Source organism: Triturus cristatus, chromosome 6, assembly GCF_964204655.1.
Source record: "Triturus cristatus chromosome 6, aTriCri1.1, whole genome shotgun sequence".
Classification (NCBI taxonomy): domain Eukaryota; kingdom Metazoa; phylum Chordata; class Amphibia; order Caudata; family Salamandridae; genus Triturus; species Triturus cristatus.
This window is the reverse complement of record NC_140589.1, coordinates 831524961-831549400: the sequence shown is the minus strand read 5'-3', so window position 1 is coordinate 831549400 and position 24440 is coordinate 831524961. Positions and strand designations below refer to the sequence as shown.

Here is a 24440-nt window from a genome sequence, read left to right as displayed (position 1 = left end):
ACTCAGTCTGTAGTGACTGATTTAGTTTATAATATATTCCATATTACAAAATTGCAACGGATATTGGCCGGCACCTGCAGTGGTAGGAGTACAATGTGGTTATTATTAAACAACAAGGAAACATTAACTGTCACCACACCTGAGTCACTTTTACTTTGTCGATAAACTAGTATAGTTCTACTTCATGCACAATTATTCGGAGTCAGCCAGCATCCAATGCAATGCATGCCATCATTCACAATAATCACTCATTACCTGTCTTGCTGTTCTCTTTGGCTGACAGATCTGATGCCTGCCTAGCCTTCTGACAGTCAGTGATGAATTTCTTTCGGCTTGGAAACAAAACGGAATATAGCTGGAGTCACGTTTCACTTCTTATGGGGGGACTGTTAGAGGCAACATGTATTGTACTATTTTCCATCTCCATCCAATGTCTGGCTTGCTTGAAATGTACTTAGGGAGAGTAAGGAAGATGGAGCAGGACCCTGAGGAGTTGAGTGGACAGTTATGCACAGACGTGCAACTCCAATAGGGAAATAAAAAGAGGAGACTGTTGATGGATTTGCTGTGATTTTGAACCAGAAAAACAGATACACAGTCACACACAAATAAAGGAAGGGAGAACAATTTGAAAGCCTAATTGTCAGGGAAGAGGAGCTCATCCTCAAACTCTGGTGGTTCGGACAGAAGTACGTCTAACAACCCACTACTTATGTCATCGAAGTCGCTCTCCTCTTCCTGCTGTGATTCACGTATTATGTACTCCGGTGGTATAAAGTGTTGATTCATTTTGATCATGGTTAACCTCTCAACGCTTTTGGGCGAGAGACTGGTCCTTTTGACAGTAACAATGGCACCAGCAGCACTGAAAACACGCTCTGAAGAGACACTTGCAACAGGGCAAGCCACATACTTTATCGCCAGCCAGCTGAGCACTGGCCATTGGCTTATTTTCCCATACCAATACACCAATGGGCTTTGCTCCATGAAGACCTTTATTGTGTCATCTATATAGGCCTGAAACATCCGCTCAATGTTCAGGGGTGCTCCGATTTGCTTGGCCTCTTTTGCCTTTGCATCAGTCATGGACGTACAAAACCCTTTCCGTAGAAACCAATCACCTGCCGTTTTTTTAAATGTGCCTGATGATCCTGTTGGTGCTGTTGATGTGATTGCTGGCAGTGTTGTTGACTGCTGGGAGGCAAACGCACTGCTCTCGGCCTCTGAAGTAGAACTTGACTCTGGATGCCCTGCAGTACTTTTTCTGCCCTGGGGGGGGCGGGCCTCTAATTAAGATCCTTTCGTTTTCAAAGTCAGTGGCTTCCTCAGCTATCAAAGTTTTGTACTGGGCAACATCCACTTCTGAAAACGGAATTACTTCATTACTGCGCAGCAATAATTTGTAACGTGGATCGAAAATTGAGGCAGTAATGTAATGTGGATGTGACACAATGTTATTTTGAATCCTTATATTGTCAGATAAGCGAGCGACTAAGGTGTCTGCCAAATAATATGCGTCTACTTTGTCATCCACACCTGCGTACATTTCTGACACCTCCTTCAGCTCTAGCTCTAGCATGTACAACAATGGGATAGCTTGGCCCATAGTACAGTCCTCCCTGCTCACTTCACGTGTGAAGACCTCAAAAGGAAGTAGCATCTCTGTCAGGCATTTGACGAGGTCCCATTGGGCCATCTCAACTGTCATGCCTTTCACAGTAGGATCCCCTGACCTTTTCATGACATAAGCATTAAGTGGTATGTACTGCTCAAACAGACGCTCAAGCATGTAATACGTTGAGTTCCAACGTGTTGGCACCTCCTGGATGAGTGCTTTGACTGGCATTTTATGCTCACGTTGAATGACCCTCAGCTGCTTCCGGGCTTTAAAAGAATGGTTGAAAAGTGTGCATATTCTTCTGCAGGTGGTCAGTAAGCTGTTGACTTTGCTTTCATTTTTCAGAAAGTCTTGAACAACAATGTTAATGCAGTGTGCCAAACATGGCACCCTGAAATAGCCACCATCATTCATGGCCCCAACTACATTACTGCCATTGTCCGTGGCAACAAAACCAATGGTAAGCCCTCTTGGTCGCAGCCACTCAAACACCTTGCTGTTAAACTCATCCAAAATTTTTGCAGCAGTATGAGATTTCTCCATAGCAAACATGGCTACAGTTGCATTTTTGCGAGTGTCTTTAAAAATCTCAGCGGTGTCAACAACACCTCCAGATATCTTATCTTTAACACCCGAAAAAAAGACCCAGTGTGCAGTGATGCACATGTAATCAGTGGCTTGGCAACTGGTCCACATGTCTGTTGTCAGGTGTATATTCTGAACAGCACTCTGTTTTAAGGCTTTTCCAAGCAATTCCAGCACGTCGTGATGTAGTGCTGGAACAGCAACTCTTGCGAAATAGTAGCGGCTGGGAACTTTCCATTTTGAGCAGATGGCGGTCACAAATTCAAGAAAACCCACCCCTTCAACAAAAAAAAAGGGAGAAGGTCCAGTGCTAACATTTTAGCCAGCTTTGCATTGTACACACGTGCTATTGGGTGGTTGCATTCGTACTGCCCCTCCGGCCTACTAAACATGCTAAGAATGGTAGGATGCATGGTATTCCTTCCTGTGGTCAACGTCGCACTTTTTGGGCCAGCAGTACTCCTTGGTGTCTCAGGCTGACTCTTACTCTTGTGCCAATGAGATGTGGCTGAGGATGTGGGCGTTACCACTGCAATGTTGGGGACAGGGCTACTTTGTGTACCACTACCACAGAGAATGTCTCCCTCTTCTTCCTGTTCCACCGTGAGCGGACTTTCTACTCGTTTATGCCCAACAGCAATGGTTCCAGTGTTTTTCATGCGACTAAGGTGCTCCTCCCACTGGATTGCGTGGTGTTTTTTCAGATGGGTCATTTGGCCTCCGGTACCATAGTTTGTACCAAGCTTACCACGACTAACAGAGGTATGACAAATGGAGCATATAGCAATGTTCTCCTCCTTTCCGCTAACCGTAATGAAGTCCCACACTGGGGAGCTTAACTTTTGTCTCCTGCTGGAGGTGCCACTCCCACTTCCAATGCCGGATGAACTGGAGGGTGTGTGTTGAATTTGACTCTGTGCAGTACCACTACCTACTTCTGCTGAGGTGGTGCTTGTGCTGGATGTAGGACGCTGCCGGCCCTTTGCTAATGTAAATATGGAAGCTGGAGGTCGTGTTGGTGTTACCTGTGTTGGAGGTATGCGTGCTACATCCCTTGCAGCCATTTTGGATAGTGTAAAAATGTTGGTCTCCATCTCCTCAGGCCCGGGAGTGATGTTCGTGATGACTGGCTCATCATCATCATCATCCTCCTGCTCTTCTATATCAACCTCCATAAGTGTAAGGCTTTCTGGAACCTTCCTTTTCCCATGCCTGCTCTTGTGACGTGTTTCCCTCTCAGACTCAGTTTGTGGCTTCCAAGTGGCATCTAGATCATCAGAAGGGGGGCTTGGTGAAGAACTTGATGTACTAACCCTCCTTTTCCTTGCTGGGGATTTGGAAGCCAATGGAACTTCTAAAGGAGTGGCTTCCTCTTCTTCCTCTGCATGAGGCTCAATTTCCTGAACTGCCCCTACTTTGGGAGGAACTACAGCTACTATTGCAGGTGGTGGTTGCGGCTGTTGACCACTTATCTGCTGTGTTCCCTCCTGCGTTGATTGTGTACTACTTTGAGATAGCGATAAGTTTAGTTCAGGCTCAACATCACTGCATTCCACCATAAGGCTGGCTACCTCTTCCACACTCATCTGCTTGGGCCTGGATTGGTGGGTTGGGCCCACTGATGTGGAGGTGCTGCCCCCAGCTTGGCCCCCCGACACCGCTGCTGCAGGCATCATTTTTGGTGTCCCAGAAAAGGTTTTGGGAGGCACACCAGACTTAAGTAACACTTCCTTCTTCTTCTGTTCCTTCTTCTCCATGGCAACTTTCTTGGTACCGGAGGACCTGCTACCTGCTTTCTTTGGGGGCATCTTCTTCAGATGTCAAAACAGCACTCAGTTGCACAAGCTGCAGAGATGCCTGGTCAGGTCACTCACACGTCATGTCGCGTACAGCAACAGGACGTCGGTCTGGCACCACAACGGTGGATGATGATGACACACCTCCTCTGTCTTTTGTGCACCTAAAAGCAAAAAAGCCAGAAGAACATCAGTCAAAAGATCAATAATATAATATATAACTTCTTAGTGTCTGGTGGGTGGTCACAATTATTACATTTTATGAAGTCAGTGAACAACAACAGTATAGCCAGCCATTAAAGAGACTGACAAGGCCAGGGATCCTGGTGTATTTGTACTGTGTACACTCAGGAAGAAAAATAGCAAAGAACAAAAACATAAATGTAGTCTAGCCTGTTTGCCCTAAATAAAAATGTGTGCATCTTATGGGATGGATGCAGCATCAGGGAGCAACAACAACGAACATATACACATAAAAACTAAAGGCATTTATTTACAAAACCCAAAAAGTGAAATCTACCCCCGAAAAAAAGTAAAGGCCACATTTTACAATTCAATCCAAAGCCATACATGATGTTGAAATTTAACGCACAACACAACAACAGTTGTTTAAATTCCATGCACCCGTGATGATTGATGAGTAGTACCCCTGGGCCTACTGTACGACTAGGTCACAAGCTTGGAGGCCTATGGAAAAAGCACAGTGGCTGGTACCACAAAATGGCCGCCACCAGATGGCCAGGCCACTCACAAAAACAAGAAAAGGTCAGGAATACAAGACAGACAATGCAGGCCTATTGCAAAAGCACAATGCCTGCCTCCACAAAATGGCCGCCACACATGCTCAGCCCACCCACCAAAATAATAACCAAAAAGTGATTACAAAGGACAGGAACAGGAAGTTGTAGTCTCTGTGGGACTTACTTCCTCTCTCAAAAGTATTTTTTATTAAATAAAAGCTTCTCCGTGCTCCAAAACTACAGCTGAATGACAACCTAAGGAGTTTTTTTAGCAAAATGCACAAAATCAGCGTTTTCGAGAAGGATATATGTTGCTCGCGAGATATTGTTTGCCAGATTACAAATGCTGCATGTTCGGGATCGCGAACTGTACAAAAAGGCTTTATCGCGTGCGCGAACACGCATATTGGGAGCGCGAAAATGCTGAAAACTGTAAGTCCGCGTTGTCGCACTGTGCAGAGTTACCGAAAGTACGCAAGCTGAATCCCTAGGGTTACCTACTGGCTGAAAAGCCCTATTTATTTAACACACACCCAAAAACTGCTATCCCACCCCAAAAAACACCTTTTGCAATGAAATCCAAAGCCATACACGGTGTAAAAAAATAATTCAACACACAACACAAAATGTAAATTTAAATAATGCACCAAAAACTGGGTAGATGGACCAGATTTCTATTATTATGTAAAAAACTGGGTAGATGGACCAGATTTCTATTATTTAGATTCAGGGATAGGAGCATTATAAACCTCATCTGCTTTCCACTGGGTTATATTAAAAACCCGGAAAAACTACATTGTCCTTGTGACCGCGGTGGAACCCAGAGTATGCCCCATTTCATTTTCGGCTGTGGTTTTTATATGAAATTTACAAGACACTATCTAATACCATATTGTAAGAAATATGACTTGTCTAACCACAACCTTGCCTATAGACACTTTTTAATGCTAGGATCAGATGAATTAATTTTTAGAGTTAGTAGCTTTCTTAAAGCTATTGTATGCTCACGCAGGTCGTTGAAAATTGATTAGTTTTGCTTAGACATTTACTTTGCACTTTAAAGCATGTCTTGCTGAAATTTAATATATTATACTAGTTTTGCCATCATAAATTTATGAGCTAATTTTCTATGTATAACCATATATACTGTTGTACGATGGCCTCTTTTGCACAGCCCAGTCAGTAGGTTATTTGTGTTTCCATTGCTGTTTTTATAAATTATATTCTTATATGTAATAAGCAACGGCCCAAAATTGTAATATTTAATGTGTATTTTAAAATTTCTGTGTTTGTGCTTTTATGGATGGTTTGTTGAAATCCGAATAAAGTCTATTTGAATTGAATTGAATTGCACCAAAGATTTGAGGATGACTACCTCTGGGTGTACTGGCAGACTAGGCCACAAGCTTGGAACAGAATGGCAAAAGCAAGCACACTGCTTGGATGGCTCCACAAAATGGCCGCCACACACCCACAACAACAAGAAATGGAAGACAGTCAATGTACGCCTATGGCAAAAGCACAATGCCTGCCTTCCTAAAATGTCCGCCACACACATGCTCAGGCCACCCACCACAATAATAACCAAAAAGTTATTACAAAGGACAGGAACAGAAAGTTGTAGTGTCTGTGGAACTTACTTCCTCTCATAAAAATATTTTGAAAAAAATAAAAGCTTCTCCGTGCTCCAAACCTACAGCTGAATGACAACCTGAGGAGTTTTTTTAGCAAAATGCACAAAATCAGCGTTTTCGAGAAGGATTTATGTTGCTCGTGAGATATTGTTTGCCAGATTGCAAATGCTGCGTGTTCGGGATCGCGAACTGTACAAAAAGGCTTTATCGCGTGCGTGAACACGCATATTGAGAGCGCGAAAATGACGAAAACTGTAAGTCCGCGTTGTCGCGCTGTGCAGAGTTACCGAAAGTACGCGAGCTGAATCCCTAGGGTTACCTACTGGCTAAAAAGCCCTATTCATTTAACACACACCCAAAAACTGCTATTCCACCCCAAAAAACACCTTTTGCAATGAAATCCAAAGCCATACACGGTGTAAAAAAAAATCAACAGACAACACAAACTGTAAATTTAAATAACGCACCAAAGATTTGAGGCTGACTACCTCTGGGCCTACTGGCAGACTAGGCCACAAGCTTGGAACAGTCAATGTAAGCCTATGGCAAAAGCACAATGCCTGCCTTCACAAAATGGCCGCCACACACATGGCCAGGAGGACATAACAACAACAAGCATAAGCCAAGGGGAACAAAGAAAAGAAATGCAGGCCTTTATGGAAAAAGAAGCACACACTACTAAACTACCACCACAAAATTGCCACAAGCCACATGGGCACTCACAGTCACAACAGGCCATGGAAAACAATGAACTGAAGCAGGCCTATAATATATGACCGGACAAAGGAGGCCTGCTAAACAACACAGCTTTAATACAAAAATGAAAATCAACAGGGCTACGAAAGGATTGGAAAGAAGTTACACATCAAGCACACACATCCAACAAAGGTATTTCACACACACACACACCAACAGTGAAATACACCACAGCCACATTTAGCATTTCAATCCTATGCCATCCATGCCCTACATGATGTTGAAAATTCTACAGACACCACGAAACATGGACCCATGGGTACCCTACTGGCTGAAATTGCAGAGAAAAACAACTAGGCCCCTATTGAAAGTACAGGCCACTCACCACAACAATACTTTTAAAAAACAATGAAAATCCCAGAAAAATGTAGGTACAAACAAGCCCAAATGAAACAAACACACCAATTCTCCAACTTACTTGTAGTAAATTAAATCTCAAATCAAATAGTCCTCAAATAAATCCAATCCAATGGTATGATGCAGCAGACAGACACAAAAAGTGATCCTTCCAGCTCCAAATCCAAATGAAAGTGACCAGCACATGCACAAAGCACTGGGAGGAGCCTGCTGGACAGGAACAGGAAGTTGTAGACTCAGGGACACTTCCTTCCCCTTGAAAAAAAGAGTTAAAAAAATTAGAGGACTCCTCCTTACACAAAAGACTACAGCAAAATTACAATCTGAGGAGTTTTTCTGAGCAAAATGATCATTTTAGAGAAGGTTTTATGAAGCTCGAGAGATATTCTTCGCCAGATTGTAGTTTTTGCATGTTCGGGATCGCGATCTTACCAAGACAGCCGCCGGAAGTCAGCTCGCGCGCCCGAATCACGTGTTCGCGTTCGCACACTCTCGCGGGCTTGGGCAGCCATATTACATATCTCGTGGCGCTCGCGAACAGACAGAAAAGCAAGTTGGCGATCGCAGAATCACGGTAAGACGTTACCGCGCGTGCGAGAATGAATATTGAGCGCGCGAGGAAGCAAAACTACTACGCTACGCGCTAGATTGCGTAGCAATCTGCAACTTCGCGCTCTACGCGAATCGCGAAGTTGCTAAACTTCGCAAGCTCCGCGAACGGAGCATAGTTCAACGCCCAGGCTTAATATAAACTATACTCCAGATTGAAAATAACCAAAAATTTAGCTCTCCACATTTCAAAAGTTGGAACCTCTTTTTGAAGCCATAAAGAAGCTATGCAAAGCCGGGCTACTGCCACTGCTATGAAGATTAAGTATCTAAAATCCAAAGCCGATTGTCCTTCCCTTACATCCCCCCATACCCATTAACATAACAGACAATGTAATTTTAATTTTAACTCCTGTGATTTCTGAGAGAAACCTTTCAAAATGGTCCAAAAGTTGAGTCAGTTTCCTACATGTAAAAAAATATGCATAATATTAGCCCCATCCATCCCACATCTAAAACATTTCCCATCATTGAGCCCCCCCATTTCAACATCTTAGCAGGGGTATGATATAGATCAAAGATGGTTTTAAAATGTTGTGTTCTTAAATTGGCTGATATTCAAATTCTCCCTGCCATAGCGATTGATTGTTCTATGTGTATTTCCTTCTCTCCCAATCTATTTCTCCATCTTATGTTTTGAGTTTCCAAATCATCTCTCTGTATGTCCAAAAGACATCTATAAATTACCCCTATTCGTTTTTCCTGTCTCACAGCCTCAACCAATAAACATGGCTCTATTATCCTTTGTTTTTTCAACGGAAAGTCCCTCATCTGTAGAAATTAAAAAAATTCCGTCTGACGGAGTTTAAATTCATCAGCTAACATCTGAAAGGAGAGCAGATCTCCAGCCTTATATAATTTACCTATAGATATAATTCCCTTATCCTTCCATATCTGAGCTACTCTGTCAGTGAAGACAGTAGGGAGTAAGATGGGTGAATTTATTGGAGTGTAGAAACAGAGCCCCTCAATTTGTAGCTTTTTCCGCACTGCTCTCCAAACCTCGTAGGCAGCAATTGCTATCTTAAAGTGCGTCCTCTTAAAATAGTTATAGTCTAATTTTTTAAACAAACAATTTCTTACTTCTGCCCCATATACCATCTGATATATGGAGGGGTGTTCTGCAGGGTTAATAATGCCTTCGCCAGTAAGCATTATCCTGATGTTTTGCAAAATACATGTGTAATAGTACAATGTGAAATCAGGTACCGCCCATCCACCTTTCTCTTTTGTTAAGGACATATAGTGCATCGCCCTTTGGGATTTCCCTTGGGCCCATAGAAATCTCATACAACACGATTGTGTAGTTGCTGTAGCTGCACCTTAGATAATTCCAATGGGACAGACCTAAAGTAATATAAAACTTTAGGTAAGATTACCATCTTTAAAACATTGCATCTTCCCACCATTGTAAGGTATAAACATTCCATTTTATCTAATTGCTTCTTAACACTCGAAAGGATAGCATTCCAATTAATTTTAACCAATTCTTCCAGGCATACCCTGATTTTAATCCAGAGATAACTAACTTCATCTGTCACTCTGGGGTCTGGTTAGTGCGTAATATTTGTGTTCTAGATGCATTGAGCTTGTATCCAGAAATCGTTCCAAATTTATGTGCCATTAATTCAATCTCTGGGATTGCTGAGACTGGGTCTGATGTTACCACCGCCACGTCATCCGCATATGCTAATACTCTCAGTTGTTCCGATCCACATTCAACCGCTTTAATTCTCGGGTTGCGTTCTAACATGGTTAAGAATGGGTTTATATATAAAGCGAATAATAGTGGGGAACACGGACAACCCTGCCTCGTTCCTCTTGTTATATACACCGGTGCCGACTCTACCCCACTGATGCAGACTCGAGCTTTAGGGCTCTTGTATACAGCTTGAATTGCCTGAACAAAGCCAGGGCCAAACCCCATACATTGCAAAGTCCCCCAGAGAAAGCTCCACGACACACGATCAAAAGCTTTCTCAGCATCTAGTAAGATTAACCCGAAGGCGGTGTCCTGTACGCTAGCCTTATCTAGCAAGCTACTACCCTATTAATGTGATTTACCGTCCCCTCATAGGTATAAACCTGTCTCAGAGATACTAATGGGGTGATAACATTAGCCAGGCGAGTAGCCAAAAGTTTTGTATATATCTTCCCTTCGGCCATCGGCGTTTAGTAAAGAAATTGGCCGATATGACCCTGGGAGCTCTGGTGGTTTATCCTTCTTTCTTAAAACAATAATAATTGCTTCTTCCCATGATGCGGGAGCTGCCCCAATCTGTGCCTGTTGCAGGGTGGTCAGTAATTCAACTTTTAATTCCTGAAAAAATGTTTTATATACTTCCAGGGGTAACTTGTCTGGACCCGCAGCTTAACCATTATTAAGATTATTTATTGCCGTTTCTAATTCTTCCATGGTGATAGATTCATCTAAAATCTGTGGCTCTGTTTGTCCCAGTTTGACACAATCTATATCTTTAAAGAATGTATCTACAAAACTCATCTCCTTGATTATCCTCTGTATATAACTCTTTGTAAAACGAGTGAAAAGTTTCAAGTATTTCCTGTGGGGTTTCCACTACATTACCTTGTGTATTCCTCATCCTTAAAATTCTCTGTGCCACCTCTTTAGACCTTAACCTTTGTGCCAAGCACCGCCCAGTAGTTTAACCAAATTCATATCTCTCTCCCTTAAACTGGTTATATTTTAAGGCAATTTCTCTACTCCAGTGAAGGTTGATTCTTGCTTTACATCGAGCGACCTCTGCTTGTGACTGGACAATATCCCCCCCGTTGCAATCTTTTGCATCAATTCTATCTCTGCCAACCTAAGCTTCCCATAGAGATCTTGTACCTCAGCTTTAAGTTGTCTCTGCTTATGGAGCCCATAGCTCAGCGTTTCCACCCTAAACCCTGCTTTTAGTGCATCCCAAACAAATGGTTGTGAAGTCAAGTTCTGATTGATTTCCAGGAATTGCCGAATCCAATCTTTCATATGATTTAAGTAATTAATATCTTTTATGAGTTTACGGTCAAACGAAAAAGATCTCCGTAAAGAAGCATTACCATTACAGTGGATTGGGATATCTATCACTAATGGTCCGTGATCTGATGTGATTGTTGGGTAAACTTGTATGCTGGCACCCGTTAATAATTCTGGTGGTATAAAAAAATAATCTAATCTTACCGCTCTATTGTGAGGATAAGAAAAAAAGGTAAAGCCTGGGTCTGTTATCTGTAATGTAGACCATCCATCTTTCAAACTATGATCCTCCACCAAATGTTGTAACCCCTTGAAAACTCTTGGTTTCCTGTCCGTATAGCTTTCCCATCCATTCTGAAGGTCATGCCGATTTAGGTGAATATTGAAGTCCCCATATAGTATCAGAGGGGTAGGCCATAAAGATAACTCTAAATTAAGGCCTTCTAGCACTAGGGCTTCGTCCAAATTAGACCCATACACTGAACAAACAGTAAAAGTTAGATACCCCCTCTTACAGTCCGTGATTACCCAATGGCCTTGGTTATCGACCATTGTTCGACCAGTGCTTTGTATCTCCCTTTTTGCTAAAATAGCTACTCCCCGAGTAGTGGTGGACTGTCGTGTACAGGCAAGTACTATAAACCGCAATTCTCCTAGAACCTTCCGCTTATCCCATGAGATATGAGTCTCTTGGAGACAAACTAAATCCGCTGCATCATTTGTATTTCCGCAGCTACTTTTTGCTGTTTCAAATTGTTATTCAACCCACGCACATTAAAAGAACATATCCATAAATTGCCCTGCTTCTTTTTATCCCCCATCAGAAGTTGTTTCCATGCCTCTCCTTTTGATGACCTTATCTCCTGATCTCCTTATCCATATTCTCATCCTCATCTTCAAAATATTGTGAGTTGCATCTCCTGTTTTACCCTCCACCCATTCCCAAACCATTCCCTCCCCCCATGGTAACCAGAAAAAATGGTTACAACCCCCCCACCCTCCCTGTAACAAGGCTTTAGGACCAATGGTCCCGGTAATGGACAACTGAATTCTCCCACACCCCTCCCCCCATAAGTCTAACAAAATAACAGTTACTGGACTAGTATTAATTTCATACCGTGAGCCTACGGGTATAAGAAACGACCTTTAAGTTATGAACTGTGAGCCCTGTTTCTTTAGATCTTTTACCTCTTTATATCACTATTTATATATACCCTGGTAACATATACCTGTGAATACCCCTAAATCACACACAAATCACAAAAACATCAAAAACAACAAATAATACCTTAAAAAAGGTCTTAGTACATTAAAGGCTATCCGTATATAACAGTATGTTGTATACTTTTAGGTCCGTATGCATTAAATGCTACCAGGAGATTACAGGATGTCATATACTTTTTTTTTTTAGGGAAAAAGAAAAAGAAAAAAGGAGAAGCTTTAAATTTCGCCTATGCCTATCCCTGATAGACCAAGACAATGGATTGCAAATGTTCGTTGGCTTTCACTTCCGACGTAAAAAAACGTGTCTGTTCCTTGTAAATAACCTTTAATGTGGCTGGGTTCAATAAGAAAGCTTGAGCTCCCTTGCTTTGAAACGGATTGATGAACTGCCTCAACTGCCAACGTTTCTCCACTGTCTGGTGGCAGAAGTCCGGCCTCACAAAAAACTCCGATCCTTTCCCTTTTCTTTTTCTATCCGGTCGTGCTAACTCATACACAGCCTGCTGGGCAGGATAGTTATTAACAGATATCAATATTGCTCTGGGTCTGCTCAAATCTTGTCCCGGTCTCACTCGCTGAGCAAATGGAAATCTATGTGCTCTTTGGATTTCTTGATTCCAATCCCACTGTGCCAACTCTGGAAAGGCTTCTGAAAACACATATACCACAAATGTTTTTGTGTCTTGGCCTTCAACCCCTTCCGCCACCCCCAAAATTCTTAAATTATTACGCCGTAGGCGATTTTCAAGATCTGTAACCTTCCATGATATGTCGTCCTTTGATGTCTGCGCCAATTCCATCATTGTTCTTTGAGCTACGAGCTCATCCTCAATCTTAGAGATCCGAGTTTCCGTTTCTGTGACTCTTTCCGCAAACTCAGAGCAAGTTTTTTCTATCCGCCTTATTGAATTTTGGAGTTTGCGATATGCTCCTTGAGTCCTTTGACTCTCCAGATGAGTTTCCTCCCTGTGAGTCATGATGGTCTCATATATCACATTCAGTGACATCTCTTCAGGTTCCCTTTCCTCCACTGTGACATTTACATTTCCTCCTGTCCCAGCTGAAAAGGAAGCTGAAAAGGAACAGTCCCATGGTGAGGCGCCATCCCCGCTGTCCCCTTTATCTCCTTCATCCATATTGTCTTTATCTAGATGGCCAATATTTTTTCGGACTGTCCGAAGGGCAGTTCTAGTGTTGCTTGAATGACTACTGGCTGATGCCCTCATGGATCCCATTTTAAACTCCAAATCATCCTCATTGCCTGACGAGTCCAAAGGGTCGGAGAGGGAGAAAAAATCAGCAGAATCAATTTCTTTAGCTGGGATTTGCAGGGTATTGCCCCCATCTACCCCAAGAGGTTGTTCAGTTGCTCTATCTATGGTCTGGTTGCCATCACCATCTACCATTTTTACTTTCCCTGTATTCAATGAGGCCATTCCTTTTACCCCCAATGAGGGAATTTCAATAGCAGGTGACCCCACTGGACCTTCACTGGACACAGTATCTGTTGTGCATGGGATACATGGGATGGCATTTGTTAAATTATTTACAAGAAGAGCTACCCGAGGAGGCAAGATGGCAGCCACGAGGCGGCCGATGAGCTGAACACTCCCAAACATAACTCTCCCCCCTGAACCTACGCCGTGAAGCTGTGGTTAAATCTACCGGGGAAAAATTACGCGACTCACCAGCGGCTCGGGAGGTTATCCCCTTCTGACTGCGGTCGTCTGGAGTAGAACACGGCGATCCGCGGGTCTCTGCTGGCGGCTTTCCCTCGTTGCGGTGTGCGGAGCAAGGAAGGTTTGGCATTGGGGCAGAGCAAGGAAGCCTAAGTAGCTCACGAGCTCAGGCACAATGCGCCTGAAGGCAGCTCGAGGAAGAACACGCACACCCGTCGAAACAACGCTTCTGGGGAAAATCGCCCAGCCTCTGGGAAGTACAAAAAATGGCAATACAAAGGAGATAGAAAATCCACAAGAAAAACGGACGGACAATGGAGATGGTGGTAAGTGCAGTATTCCTGCCCTGTTTTTGTCGAGCAAGGCCAAAAACCAGCTGAATGCGGATATCATTGAGGGGGCAACAGCGAAAACACGTAAAGGCATGAGCGCGCTGTCAAATGTGCTGCCTGAGACGGATTGCAGTGAGGTCCCTAATAATCAGCAATCTGGACTTCTTGTAAACTCTGGCTTTCAAGTGTACTTTAAATTAGTTTTATTTATTATATCTAATATTTTTGTAGATCAATAATGAAGCAATTGTAGATAAATAGTCATGATAAAACGATGTACTTGTTTACGCAGTCACTCATATACATGTTAAAACATAGAATAATATTTCTATCTGTTTGCATTTAGTGGTTAGGGGGAAGAGCCAATTCTTGAGTAGTTTTCTGAAGATAAGGTGGTTATCTGTGAATCCTATGTTGGGGGTAAAGAGTTCCATAGGTTGGCTGCATGAACAGAGAATGATGAGCCACCTGTTGAAGAGGGGCCTGTTCCATGTATCACTACAATTCAGCTTGAACGTGGATCTTCTGGCAACCGGTAACCAATGCAGGGCTTTCAAGGATGGGGGGGTGTGGTCTTGAGGTTTTATATGTAAGAGTAGTCTGGCAGCCAAGTTCCGAATACGTTGTAGTCTTTTCATGGTCGTTGAAGGTGATCTGTGGTAGAGGCTAATGGTGTAATCGAGTTTGGACAAAACAAGGGAGATGGTAGCCTGGACCTTGTGTGAAAATCTCAAATGGGGGAAGATTCGTACTTAGTTTTTATAGTAACAAAGCTTGATCTTGCTGGTTTGTCCACTTGGGCATTCATCAATAGCTTGGAGTCCATGGCCATTTTGAGGTTTCTTACTTCCTTTGATATTTTAGGCAGTGTTCCCAGATCATCAGGCCACGCAGCAAGTGTGTCATAAAGTTTCCAATAGCCACTTGTGAGAATTTGAGACAGCTCCACCTCATCCATTGATCCACGGCTCTGAGAAAACTGAACATTTGTGAGTTTCCAATGCCTTTGCAGTTAAAGGAGTATTTGCATGTCATCTGCATAGTTATAGCATGTGAGGTGAAATTGATTGATCAGTGGCGGTTATGACTTCATGTAGATGTTGAACAGCATAGGCAAGATATTTGAGCCTTGAGGGATCCCTGCTTTTGGGAAGTACGGTTTGGACGGGAAAGGTGGGGTTTGGAACGGATGACATTAGTTCTGTAGCAAAGGTAGGACGCAATCCAGTCTAGAGCAGTCCCTTCTATAACCCCACAACCTGCACCTAAAACAAATTCACACGATTAACATAATTAATTATCAAATAATTATTAATCCTAATGACCAAATAATTATTAATTAATTAAAAAATAAATTACTTCCCACCCTTTACCCCTATAGCCCACAAACCACACATAACCTTTATCCCCAAAATATTTAAAGCACAATTAACACAATTAAATATCAATCAAATAAATAGTATTAATTAAAAAATAATCATTAATTTATTAGAATTAAATTAATTCCCACCGTATTCCCCTAAAAACCCACAACCTGCTATGGAACTAAAAAACACAAAATGTATTTAAATAAATTTAATAACTGCAAAAATTCTAACACATATTTTAAAAATCATAAAAAACACATACAAAAAAATCACATCACATTTGTTTAAATTAAATTCTAAAATACATAAGACTAATTAAAAATTATATTTTAAACAACTATATTTTTTGCAAACGATATTAATGACTTCTATATTTTAAAAATCAATATTACTTACCTTTAGATCGATATTCTTGACATTGATATTCTTGACACTGATATTTCCATGTCACAATATTTTAAACCCTATATTCTTGTCTGTCCATATTTGCAACTCAATATTTTGTCCAAACACTGAATTGACCAACACGTGCTGTGTTCCTTTGGTCTCTTGACAGTAAGATTACCGGGCATATGTGGGTTTCAAAGAGGAGCCAGCCTCAGGTAATTAACCCTAATTCAGTGGGCAATTTCAGAAGCAACAGTAGGTGACATACTGTTTTGTGGCCTTGTGCCCTTGGATGCAGATATCAATCCTGGGGAAAAAGGAAACATTTACAAAAAATGTTTTAAAGAGAGATAGGTTGAGCCTTAAATGTTATCGCCCAATATCATTGATCGACACTATGTGCTGCCTTGAAATCTGGATTGCGGGAAAAGGGACATTTTCAGACATCCAGTATGGTTTTAGCAGAGGCCTGGGCACTCTGGAGAAATGCCTCAATCTCCACCTAGTAATAAGTAAATATACTGTGGCAAAAAACACTAATCTATATTTGGGCTTCATGGACCTGACATCGGCCTTTGATTGCGTGGTGAGAGGGAGATTATGGCAAAAGATGTTGGGAATGGACATAGATGCTACCCTGGTTCACTTTTAGCACAGATGCATAGTGACATGTCAGGCAGAGTGAGATATGGGGCGGACAGAGAAGTATCATCCCCGGTCAACAGAGGCGTCCGACAGGGGTGTGCGCTAAATTCTTTCCTGTTCTGTTTGTATATAAATGATCTGGAGAGTTTCTTGAATGAAGGGGTGATTGACATGCCAAGGGTGGGGCAGAGAAATCTCCCGCACTATTATATGCAGATGATTGCGTATTAATCTCAAGAACAGGTGTGGGTTAGCAAACCCTTGTCAATAGATTTAATGAATTGATGAGCGAGCTGGGCCTAAAGACTAACACATGTTATGGTGGTGGGGAAAGTTCATTGTAAAAAAAAAAAAAAACCTTGTTTCATTAACAATGAAAAATTATTCCAGGTTTTAAATTTTTCCTACCTAGGTATCCCATTCGACCATAAAGGCTCAAGGAGCTTTGACAGAACGCTTGAAGCCCTATTCAGGTTCTCTAGGAAACTTGGCTTTAGACTTTTCAAGACCCTCATTAACATCTATAACGCTTGATGCTGTGCTGTGATTTTGTACGGTGTTGGGGTGTGGGGATTCTGTAATTCATCAATTTTAAAAACTACTGAAAATGTCTTTCATAGAAGAATAATGTCTGTACCCCCAGCTTGCCTTCTATTATGGGGCCGATTCCGATCCGGGTCGAAAGGGCACCGAACGCGATCCCGCTGGAAAAACTACGAGCCGTACGCGTGTTTTCCGGCCAACTCATACAGCTGTACGAGCGAGCAAGTACGATGCGAGCTACGTGATATTCACCGACCGAGTCGTTTCCGGGTCCGAACCGCTCCGTATGTCTCGGTCGGAAGCTAACCGTGGCGTGCAATGGATGCGATTTACAACCGAGCCAGTACGATGCACGCGTCGGACAGCCTGTGTCTGGCTCGCAAAAGCTCCCGGAGTCGGACTTCGGGGGTCCGCGTCGGACCCACTGACACCTGCAGCCCTACGACTCGGACACAGGGGGAGACCTATGGGTCTCCCCAACACAGGCGTGTACAGTGCGGATGGCACCGACGCGTACCCACTGTAGGGGGTGCACTTGTTCGAGACATACCCATTCAGTCAATGGGAGCGCATGTACGCGTCGTACAAATGGCTCCCATTGACTTCTATGGGAGTCCGACCGAACCGAGTCCGATCGGTCGGACTGTAGGGTTCAGCTCGGTCGGAAAACACTCCGGATCCGACTCGGTCGGAGTGTTTTCCGACCCGGATTGGAATCGGCCCCTATATGTTTTAAGGAACTGGGGCTAACCCCCCAGGCAGATAGAATACATAGTGCCCCAATCATGTTAAGGCGCTCGATTTATGCAAATGAAGAACCGGTCCTTAATTGTGCGATAATCCAAGATTATCTAAATTGTGATCATGCACACAAAATACCGTGGCTTAGCTATGTTAAGACCCAGCTGGCCATTTTGGGGAGGCAGGACTGTTTTATTGATCCCCATCTTATTACCTCAGTTATGAAACTTCAACTAAAAAGAGTTTTTTTTAAACACTTCAAGTGAGCGCAGAGAATATGCGGAGTTCAGCAAAAAGCAGTAGCCAATTATCTACCCATGGTTACTACAGAAGGAATTGAGACATATCTTCTGTACCCGTTTAGCCATCCTAAAACGTTTTATCTTATCAGATTCAGACTAAGGGTGGGCTACAATTTCCATTCCGCTCGCGGAAATTGCGAAATTTAGACATTTTCGCGTTCCGCACGGAACGCGAAAATGACGAAACTTCCGCGATCCGCGAGGGAACGGAAATATGCAGGGCAGGATTCATTCTGGCGCGATGCTCCTGTCATTTTAAACCTCAGGAAGCACTTACAGATATAAATAAAGTAGGTGCCCGAGTTGAAGGTCAAATTCAGTAACGCATTAATCAGCACAAAAGATTCTTGCGCACGGTGGAGGCTAGGCAGGTGTGCTTTCTCCCCATATCTACCGTCAGCAATTTGCTGTAATCATTGATGGAGATCTGTACATCTATGGGTTTCTCGAGCGCAATCCCTGTGTAGTTCCTGACACCAGGAGGTTCTGCCTTCTCATCTGCTGCTCTGGTCGGTCTCTGACCCTTTATAAACAAGATGCATGTGAACTGCATAGAAGCCCCGCCCCAAACACTGGCGGTGTGCAACGTCTTCCCACCCTTTCCCCACTATGATGGACAGCTCACTCGAGAGACCCCGGTGCCCATCGGCACGGTGGCAAAGTTACAGACACACATGGTCGCTGGAGACAACTCTTCTGGCCCTTTACGCAGCTGTAGTGTAGGAAAAGCACTATACATGTATTTACCCAACGAGGTAGCACTTACTGATTAGCCAGTAGAAAGCACTCCAGTTGAGTAGAGGTATTGCACAAAACGGTGGCATCTTCTTGGATAAATATACAGGGCAGGATTAATTCTGGCATGATTAATCAGCACGAAATCTCCGCGATCACGTGAAATTTCGTGTGATCGCGGAGAATTTTTGCCGTTTCGCGATATTTTGCGAAAGGCACTTTCCCAAATTCCACTCACCCTTAATTCAGACTTTGCACCACATATTTATTGGTGTTGTACCCCAGTAATATATATAACGTTGTCCATCTTGATCCCGGCCCCTGTGACTGTAATTCAAGTCAGAATATGCTGCATTTCCTCTTTTTCTGTCAGCTATATAATAAACCACGAAGGGAATTCATTTTACTACTTTTGAGGGCATTGAACATTAGAAAATGTAGGCCAGCTTTGCTCCACCTTCGACTACTTCAAACAGAATATATCTGCGAAATGATATATAGATTTATTTCTGTCGCAATTCGCTTAAGGAGGTTAGTTGGAAAACGCCTGCTTCTTTTTAAGATTGTGTATTGAGTCTGAATCTCTTAGTTTGACCAATCTCATCATCTGCAACCTTTGGAGGATTTTACATTTTTCCAGCACTTTCAAAAAGCATTATGCAATTTAAAATTGTTTGTTCATAAGGTGGAATGTTGTGTCTGAAAATCTTAAGTTGTACCTGATTTATTTAGCCCTGTATCAAAGAAAACCAGGAAATACTTGAACAATCTTATAACTATCTGCTTGGCACTTTGAAAAGACACTATACACTTTTTTAGAATGTCTTATTTATAGGGTTGTTTGTTATGCTGAATACATGTGTTATTTAGGAAAGTCTTGTACCACAGTAACTTGTAATTACCTGATTGATTATCTTCTTGTTCTATCTGTCCGGTTTCTGTCAAAAGGCATTATGAATTTTAAAGAATGATTTATGGTTCTGTGTTGTGTCCGAAATTTTTTACATGCCTCTCTTAAATTTGCATATTTATATATCTCCGAATGATAATAGTTTCATTGTCTCTGAATAATGATAAAAAACGTCTATTGACTTGATTGGACAGCCTTGATGTGCTTTTATGAATTTCAATTATGCTACACAGCTTTTTGCTAGTTTTCTGTTTTTCATGCATTTTATAGATTTTTTACGTGTGACTTTTATGGTTCACTAAAACCAACTAAAGTTGTTATGAATACAAATGTATATCTGCTAATTCTGTAATTCTGTACGGTCTAAGGAATCCATGAGCTGCTAAGGAGTGTTGTCAATTCTCACCCTATATTCTGCAGAAGCGATAGGAGTTCCATGAGGTAAGCTCCCAAATTTATTCACCACCCAGACAGCCCAACAGTGGTCAAAGCCAATCCAGGTGAAATGGGAGCAAAGGGGATGAGAAGAGAAAGAACGCAGGTCCCACAGAGACAGTGCAGAGATGTAAGTGTTACCCAGCTAAACTATATCCGCTTCCTAAGCAAAACAGAAAAGAAAGAGGGAATGAATGACTCTGGTACTAATTGTTAGGCAGCTTATATAATGTGTTTATATGACTTATTCCTAGTGTAAGAATACCTCAGTAAATCCCCTCTTATGTTTATGTAGGTAAAGGACTGCATATACTGAAGTGATATATACTCTAAGGAAGTAAATATCGAGTGAAAAGGTTTTGTGGCAACAAGAAATTTAAACTCCCCAGATACTATATATATTTGTGTGAGAGTTACACATATCTAGTAACTTTATTCTGTGAATGACATATAGAAGACTCAACTAGAAACTAGATATGTGGGAAAAGTAAACAAAAATAAAATATCAATTTGTAAATATCTTCTAGTCAAGTCTTTAGGGTCAATAAACTAAATTCAAAAAGGTGTAGAGCCTTAGAAAAATATCTATGTACTTATTTCTTAACTTTGCAGAAACAAATGATTTACATAGGTTTAACACCACCATGAATCAAACAGGAGGACTGTCAACACAGAGGTCTAAAATCAGATAAGTTCAGCTTTTTAACCAGTGGTATGTATCACACAAGTGCAGCATGCATTACCACCAGTATGTACGTTGACTTTGATTTTTTGATTGTCCTTGTTTTCTCCTTTATTATCCTTGTAGGTATCTTGGGAACTGAAGCAGAAGTGGGATATGCCAAAGGCTGAAAACGCCAAGAATGAGCCAAGGAAAACTGATGGAGAAGACAATGAAGATGCCGATTTGCACCATAATTTGTGAGCTGAAAATGAAAGGTAATGGGTCTGACGGTAGGAAGCTGCAGGCACGAACACTAGAACACCAAGCAGCTTCCTGCCCACTGAGGTCGGCTACATGCCAGGATTGCTCCGCCCCAACTGCATCTGGCTGAGGCGTTACGGCAGGCACGACAGTACACCTCCCCAATGATACCCTTTTAACAGGTTTAGGCTTCTGTAGCAACTGTTGAATTAGCAGGGAGTATAGAGGTGACCAGCAGGCTCCCAAGTATAGTCATCGGGACCATACCCTTTCCAATGAACCAGGTATTGAAGTCTGTGCTGTATCCTTCTGGTATCCAAAATAGCTTCCAGCTCAAATTCTGGGTCATCATTTACTAGCACAGGTAAACGCTTAGCTGTGCATTGTGTACCAGGTGTAATAGTTTTCAGAAGAGAATCATGAAAGACAGGGTGTATGTGCAATGTGGTGGGTAGCTCTAGTTTCATGGCATCAGGGTTAATCTTCTTGATGATTTTATATGGCCCAATGAAACGAGGCTTGAATTTTCTTATCCCTTTCAAAGCAATGTTGTGAGTGGATAGCCATACCATAGCTCCAATGGAATAGTCAGGTCTGAGGCAACAATGGATATCCACATGTTTTTTGTGCACAGCTTTGGCGTTGTCTAGGTTGACCTGAGCGGTCCTTTGCACATCATGGATGTAATCCACTCGGGTGCCGATTACGATCCTGGAAAAACCGGGTACGAACCGTCGGTCGGAACGTTTTCTCCATCCGACTCGTACCCGGTTGTAAAACTTTACAAACATGGAAGTACGATTCGCACGGAAACACCATTTCCGTACGAATCGTAAAAAACACCGTCCGACGAAAATATACATACGAATGTGATCCGGGAATGCTCCGACGTGACGTCGGGACGCTTTCAGGCAGCGTTTCACGACCCAGGAAGTACGATTCGACCCGACAGCAGTCCGGACGGCAATATTTTCACGGAACCCAAAAAGTGCAGGAAAAGCGAAGTACGCCGCGAAACGACCAGAATAGGGGGCCTGGTACGCGCCGTACCCCCCCCAGCCCCCGTGAGTACGCACCTAGCCACCCCCCCAGCCCCCGTGAGTACGCGCCTAACCACCCCCCCAGCCCCCGTGAGTACGCGCTGAACCCCCCGTGTATGTACACCCGTGTACGTGTCGAACCCCTGTGTATGAACACCCGTGTACGTGTAGAACCCCCCCGTGTATGTACACCCGTGTACGTGTCGAACCCCCGTGTATGTACACCCGTGTACGTGTCAAACCCCCCGTGTATGTACACCCGTGTACGTGTCGAACCCCCGTGTATGTACACCCATGTACGTTCGAGTCGTACCCCCACCCGTGTATGTATGGTGCGTTGCGCTGGGGGTACGCACCATACATACACGGGTGGGGGTACGACTCGAACGTACACGGGTGTACATACACGGGGGGTTCGACACGTACACGGGTGTACATACACGGGGGGGTACGACACGTACACGGGTGTACATACACGGGGGTTCGGCGCGTACTCACAGGGGCTGGGGGGTGGTTAGGCACGTACGTACGGGGGCTGGGGGGGTGGTTCGGCGCGTACGTACGGGGGCTGGGGGGGTGGTTCTGCGCGTATGCGGGCACATGTCTCCATGGTTGCAATGGGAGTTCGGTGCGGACGGTGTTTTTTCCATAAGGTTGTGACATCGGACGCACGGGATGGATCGTACTTGCGCGGTCGGACTTCACTTTTCACGTTTGTACGGTAACTCGTCCGGGGAAGTGTCGGACACATTTTCCGACCCGAGGACGTGTGGGGAATTATTCCCAATGCGACTCGTATGGAGTTTTTCCCATGCGAATCGTACTTGCCAGTTTGTACGGCACTTGTACGATTCGTATGGTAAAAAGACCGGATACGAGTCGTACGGGGAACATTTTTCCAGGATCGTAATCGGCACCTAAGTCTTGAGCAGCAGGAATGATTGTGGTGAGAGACGATTGCAGAAGCAAAAGATGAGGATGAGAGGCAGAGTTACTACAGAAAGGGGAAAACGTGGTAAAAGAATGCATGCCATTGTTAAAAGCAAAGTAAGCAGGTCATATATATGTGTACAAATCTGAAGACAAATGCAACAATTGACACCGCAGATATTATTCAAGGCACTTGTTCACCCTTTTGGTTTGGCCATGTGTCTCAGGGTGCTGGCTAGAGGATAGGAGGATATCAACCGTAATATGGTACTCAACTCCCTTCAAAATTTCAAAACAAATTGAGAACCCTGGTCTGCAATAATATTAGACGGAGGGCCATGTAGACAAACAATGTACTGTAAAAACACAAGGGACAAGTCTTTAGAAGCTGGTAGTCCTTTCATAAGAATACATGGGACATCTTTGTTAACATGTCAACCACCACAAGGATGGTGGTAAATCCCTGTTCTGTTTTTGGCAGTTCCACAATATGATCCTTAGAAATAGTATACCATGGAGCAGAACGAGTGGGCAGATCAGTGAGCAGGCCTGCAGGTGCCTGACGTGAATATTTGCTTTGTTCACATGTATGACATTTTTGTATGTAGTGTTTAGTGTCAGTAAAAAGAGTGGGCCACCAAAAATGACATCTAAGATGGTCTATGGTCTTTTTTCCCCCTGGATGGCCAGTATATGGGAATGGCACCATTTTAGAGCCTGTTGTTGTAATGAAACTGTGGGAACAAATAAACCACCCTGAGCATACAACAGATTTTGTACCCAGGTGTCCATTATGTGTTTGTGCAATGTCCTCTACCTCTTTAGATTGTTGAACGTGTAAAATATTGTTAGTGAACTCTAATTCAGAATACAAGGTCCCTAAAATATGCTCCTTGGAAATTATGGGATGATGTTATTTAGGAGTTTCGAGGGAGTCATACCCCAAACGAGAGAGAGCGTCAGCTTTCCTGTGCTTCCTACCCTACTGAATCTGGATAACAAGATCAAAATCACCCAAAACTGAGTCAAACACAATTGTCTCATAGACAAAGCTCCTGCTGACTTCAGAAACTGCAGATATCTGTGAGGACTGTAACCCTGTGTAGGGTTCCCAATAGGTAATGCCATCATTCCTCAAAAGCCTTTTTGATGGACAGCAACTCTCTA

At 43.1% G+C, this 24440-nt stretch overlaps 1 long non-coding RNA gene across 1 annotated transcript in view; it reads left to right on the top strand.

The window, feature by feature from the left end:
* The window catches only part of LOC146817948 (uncharacterized), a 133402-nt gene extending 112909 nt beyond the window's left edge, over positions 1-20493 (top strand). The window contains exon 3 of the long non-coding RNA XR_014963036.1: positions 20364-20493. This is a non-coding gene — a long non-coding RNA (uncharacterized LOC146817948). The remainder of the gene's footprint in view (positions 1-20363) is intronic.
* Positions 20494-24440: the final 3947 nt, after the last annotated feature.